This window comes from Xenopus tropicalis, chromosome 4 (assembly GCF_000004195.4).
Source record: "Xenopus tropicalis strain Nigerian chromosome 4, UCB_Xtro_10.0, whole genome shotgun sequence".
NCBI lineage: Eukaryota > Metazoa > Chordata > Amphibia > Anura > Pipidae > Xenopus > Xenopus tropicalis.
In genome coordinates this window covers 105,041,113-105,046,968 of record NC_030680.2, presented here as the reverse complement: position 1 = coordinate 105,046,968, position 5,856 = coordinate 105,041,113, and positions in this window count along the sequence as shown.

Sequence of the window (5,856 nt, the reverse complement as noted above, 5' to 3'; positions counted from 1 at the left end):
GAAAAAATCGCAACTTTCGGAATGGCTACGAAAAACTTGCGTTTTTCCGCAAAAATCGTATTGGTAATGAAAAAGTCGCAATAATTTTCCAAAAAAATCGCAAAATACCGATCATTACGAAAAAAACGCAATCGGACGCATTCGGCCCGTTCGTGAGTAAGTAAATGGGCCCCTTAGTATGCTATAGAATGTACTATTCCTAGCAACTTTGCAAAGTTTTCATTATTTATAGTTATTGAATGTTTTGCCTTCGTTGCCTACATCTTTCCAGCTTTCACATGTGGATCACTGACCCTCTAGCCAAAAAACCTTTGCTCGATGAGGCCACAATTTTATTTTTATTATTCATTTTTATTCCTTATCTTTCTATTTAGTCTCTCATTCACACCACTGCCTGGTTGCAGAGGTAAACAAGACCCTAGCAACCAGATAGCTGCTGAAATTCCCAACTAGGGAGCTGATGAACAAAGAGCTAAATAAATGAAAACTACAAAAATAAAAACCAACTGCAAATTGTCTCAGAGTAGCAATGTCTACATCATATAAAGTTAATTTCAAGGTGAACAACCCCTTTAAAAATCAGTTTTCTCATAAATAACTTTCCAAAATAACAGCATGAAACAAGCCAAGTACTTGGCATAACAGAACGGGCTTTGTCAGCCAAGGTATTTGCCAAGCACTTCCAATAAGCTATCCAGGGACATTTCAGGTGGAGAAACAGGAAGGTAAACATTTAGGACCATTTTTTATGGGCAAATTTCCTTATGTTTGAGGTTCTCCTGCTCAACTCAATGTATTTTTTAATCCATCTTTTAATATATTTCTTATATATATGGAAACAGAGCAGAGCAAGATTTCATGTTTTATAGCAAGTTCCCCTTAGGTTTTTTTATTTGAAAGTGAAAGTTTACCCTGAGGTTTAGAAAACCGTTTGAATCTAAGTTTCCTTACATCCTAGTAAAGTCTTACTGAATTTGTAATTTCACAATCTGAAAAAGGCTTATCATAGCTGCCTATGGAAAATCTCACTTTTCGCTAATGTAGTAAATTGTTAGGAAAACACATTTTACCTGTGTAAAAAATTAATAGTGATAGTAATAGTGTTTAGAATATTGCAGTGCTTGCAGAGCCACCCCCTTAAAGGACATGTAAACCCCACACGTAAAAATTTAATCAGTGAACAGCCTCTTTGAAATCTTTCAATACCTGCCACTCTGGTTGTCCAGAGGTTAATAGTAAGGCTGCAGCATCCCCTTAATCACTTAGATTTCCTTCTCCTCCTGTAACCCACTCGGCCCCTCCCTCGGGAATTTGCTTTGGCTGTTGGCTTGTGGGCATGCTCAGTTGTTCTAAGCTCAGATTACTAAACACGCCCCCCAGTCTAGCAGCCAGTGAAGAGATGGCATTGCTGGTTCCCATAGAAACTCAGCTCTAGCTGTCTGCTCCAGTTTTTTTCTCCTTTCTCTCCTGAGTTCAGCTCAAGCAAAGCAGAACTTTTATCAGAGACAGTTGTGCCTGTGTGAGCCTGTATTCTTGATGAAATGTATGCTGAATAAGGGTCTGTGTGTGTATGCAGTTTGCAGATTTAAATGTAACTGATTATATGTCAGAGGGAAAATGGCCATGGGATGAAAACTGCTATTTGCTTTAGGAAAATGTGATGGTGCTGGCCTACAATGTATATCAGTTGGGCACGTCCCCCCCCCACCCAAATGGCATCATTAGTACTGCATATAACCCCTCTGTTTTCGAGCACCATCACATTTTCCTAAAGCAAATAGCAGCTTTCACCTGGTGGCCATTTTTCCTCTAATACATAATTGGATACATTTAAATCTGCAAACAGCATACACACACAAAAACTCTTATTCATGCATACATTTCATCAAGAATACAGTCTCACACAGGCACAACTGTCTTTGATAAAAGTTCTGCTTTGAGCTGAGCTCAGGAGAGGAGGTTAGGAGAAAAAACTGAAGCAGACAGCTAGCGCTTCTATGGGAACCCGCAATGCCATCTCTTCACTGGCTGCTAGACTGGGGGGGGGGGGGGGGGGGAGTGTTTAGTAATCTGAGTTTAGAAAAACTGAGCATGCCCACAAGCCAACAGCCAAAGCAAATTCCTGAGGGAAGGGGCCAAGTGGGTTAGAGGAGGAGAAGCAAATCAAAGTGATTAAGGGGATGTTGCAGCCTTACTGCAGAGCCAGAGTGGCAGGTATTGAAAGATTTCAAAGAGGCTGTTCACTGATTAAATTTTTGTGTGTGGGGTTTACATGTCCTTTAAGTACATGGGGCATTTTTGTTACCTGCTGGTCCTTGTGAATTATAAATAGGTATTAGGGATTTGGCAGAAATCAGGCCAAAGTGAAGAGGTGCCGAACACGGATACTCTGAGCTGTCTTCAGCAATCAGCACCTCCAAACAGGTCCCTCACCCACAAGTTTAACTGCAATTGGGGTCCAGGCAATCGCCATTGAAATAAATAGGGCACAATACTTTGCCCAATGTTTTTGTAAATAAACACACTTTTGATACATAGCTAATTCGGGTTAAAAAAAAGACACAAGGTCCCCAGTGCACATATATTGCCCACATAGTATCACAATAGCCTTGGATATTATGCTTGTCTAAGAACTCATCCAAGCAACTGTTAAAGGCATTGGCAGAGTCTGCCATCACAACATCACTAGGAAGGGCATTCCCCAACCTCACCATGAAAAACTACTTACGCTGCTTCAAATGAAAGTTCTGTTCCTCTGATCTAAAGGTGGGGGGGGGGGGGGGCTCTGGTACGCTGGTCGTTTTTATGGGAGAATAGAACATCCCCAATCAGCCTATAATCCCCTCTAATGTACTTGTACAGAGTAATCATGTCCCCTCACAAGCACCTGAGAAAACAACCCCAACCTTGTTAGTCTAACCTCATAGTTTAAATCTTCCATCCCCTTAACCAGTTAATTGCAGTCTCTGCACTCTCTCCAGTTCATTAACATCCTTCTTAAGAACTGGAGCCCAAAACTGCGCTCCACTCAGTCCCTAAGATGAAGGGGCCCATTCATTAAAGCATGATTGACCACGATTGAGAAAAACTCGTATTTTTTCTAACTTCGTAATTTCATAATATGCACGATAATTTTGTAAAAATTTCACTTTTTCGTGGTACGTTCGTTATTCCAGGAGAAAGACGAACCTTTCCCAACGACAGTAAAAATTTTGTTATTCATTCAAGCTTTGTTTTAGTGACTATCTTTTCGCCAGGTTGGGTCTGTAGAGTGCCACTGAGTCCTATGGAAGGCTTCCAACATCATACATTTTGTTTCAAAGACAGAAAGATTTTTGCACCGTTTACGATTGTTCAGATACAAAAATTTGCGTGCCTTTCAGATCGCAACAATATTTTCGTATGACCAAAAAAATAATTTTCGCACATCAGAAATTATCAAGGTTACTCCAAATTTTTTCCAATCGTGCTTTTTAGTAGTAAAAATTTGTGCTTGAAAGAATGGGCCCCAAAGTGTTGGCTCTCTATATTTAAGCGTTGGATCTCATATTTAAGCCATGCACAGATCTCAAACAATACATTAACGATGGAATGACTTTATGAGGGAGAGAGGTAATTTAAAATTAAAAATTTGGGGTCAAGAAGACAAACAAAAACCATTAATATCACTTACGGATTCTGACACAATGCATAAGAAATGATTCCTCAAAACTAGTGGGAATTAAGTGCCTAATTAATATAGCAAGGGAAGCAGATCATTTATTAGGTATGGGATCCCTTATCTAGAAAACTGATATCCAGAAAGCTCCAAATTACAGAAAGGCCATTTGCCATAGACTTCATTTAAAAAAAAAAAAAAAAAGTATTTCCTTTTTTCTGAAATAAGACAGCAGCTTGTAGTTGATGGCTAAGCTGCATAAATCCATATTGGCAGCAAATGCATTCTGTTGGGTTAATTTAACGTTAAACATAATAAAGTCCCAAACTGTATACCACCTATAACTGCACACATAAGGTGGATTTTGGTTTTTTATGCAGTGACATGCACTCACCAATGGCTCCCTGCATGGCAGGTTCAGAATGGTACTGTTTTCTTCTTCACCAGCAGACAATAAGGTAAGGAACCATATACTCATCTGAATCAATATTCAAGTAACAGGATTAAAAATTCCCTTAACCAATTAGCCGATACAAGATTTAACAATGGGTTAAACATGAAAGTAGATGGCAATATTAAAAATCCTCTTTTGTTTACACACCAGTGTGCAGAAATGGTTAATTTGCCCCATGGAAGTATGTACGTTGTATGGGTAAGAACAGGCTATGTGACATTTTTAGGTGGTGAGACATACCGCTGCTTAGGAATATTCCCTAGTCCAATATAACTCACTACATTTGCAAAATTGGGCAAAGGTCTCAAGTGGCATGAGCCAGAACATCTTTACAGTATGTCTGCGATTCCAAAGAGAATAAGGCCAAGTCAGGTCACCTCCAAGATTGGCTTATTTAGTGTTTAGTCAACTGTTGCATCACAAAGGGAGTGGCGTACTCTGTTCAGGCCTATTAGCTCAAGATTTTCCAGAGAAATCAAGAGATGCCCAAATGAGCTTAGTTATATACATGATTCAGAAGGACACTGTTTTGGCCCTGTATATGGCTACATAAAGACATGACATCATACAGTAGGCATTCAGGCTTTATCATAGGCCTATTATTAAGTGTCTCTTCTAGACACAAAGTGTGCAAGGACACATTTTTGTTTGAAGATTGATTATTCCTTCAAATAAACATTTAGATTTATTCTGCATCTATCTACAGTGTGTCCAGTGCCTGCCATAATATTTCAGGTCTGAAGTTTTACTCCCAGGTTTGTGCATCTGAACCCCACGCCAAAACTGACCGTTTACTGATTTATAATAACAATGAAACTGTGCCCCTGTATGGCAACCTTTAGACTTTCTGGGTGAACCTAACTAGGAAACACATAACTGGAAATATTAGCTAAGCCCATGCATAGCTGGATATATTTAAGCACAATAATGTATAAAATAAAGAAAATGAACAAAATGTTCCTGTGTATTTTTTAACTATGTATTTTTTAAGCCATGTACATTGTTTTCAAGCAAAAACAAAGTTTTTATTCTGATAATTTATATACCACACAGTTGCATAGAAATCCAAGCAGTCTGCAACATGCATCGGAAAAAATAGCAATGTGTCATCAAAGCTGTCATGGTCATCAATTTAAAGGGGATCTATCATGTGATTGTTTTATCACAATATTTATGTAGAAAGAAAACATTCAGTCGGTGGCCTCTACTGGCAGGCATATTACCATATGGACTCACTGCGATACAGGGCACAGGATAAGTATTGGAGGGCACCTAACAGTTCCAAAGCAAGGTAGCCTGTACTTGGCATTTACCAGGTTACATCAAGAGTTCTGCTGAAAGGGTGCTGCTATCAGTCAATAATTACAAAAACATTTGCACCCTTGCCTGGTAAAGAAATGTAGACTAAAATCTTGGAAGGCAACTCATACAGCACCCCTGGCTTTGGAATCATTTAGGTGTCATGGATGCATCAGTATATCAAAGAAGATTGATAGAGAATGAATTATCGATTTCATATAAACCATTATGTCGTAAATGTATACACAAAATCATCAGATCCCCTTTAACATCTACAGAAAGGACATTTTTGTAATTCATACAAATCTGACCAGAAAAAAAGGAGTGTGTTCATAGTAATATTGAATATTTTTTGAAACTCATTATGTATTGCTTTCTTGGACTTTTTTTTAGTAATTAGTTTTTGAGTCGATGTTACTGAAGTTAAACACATTTAAACTTCAAC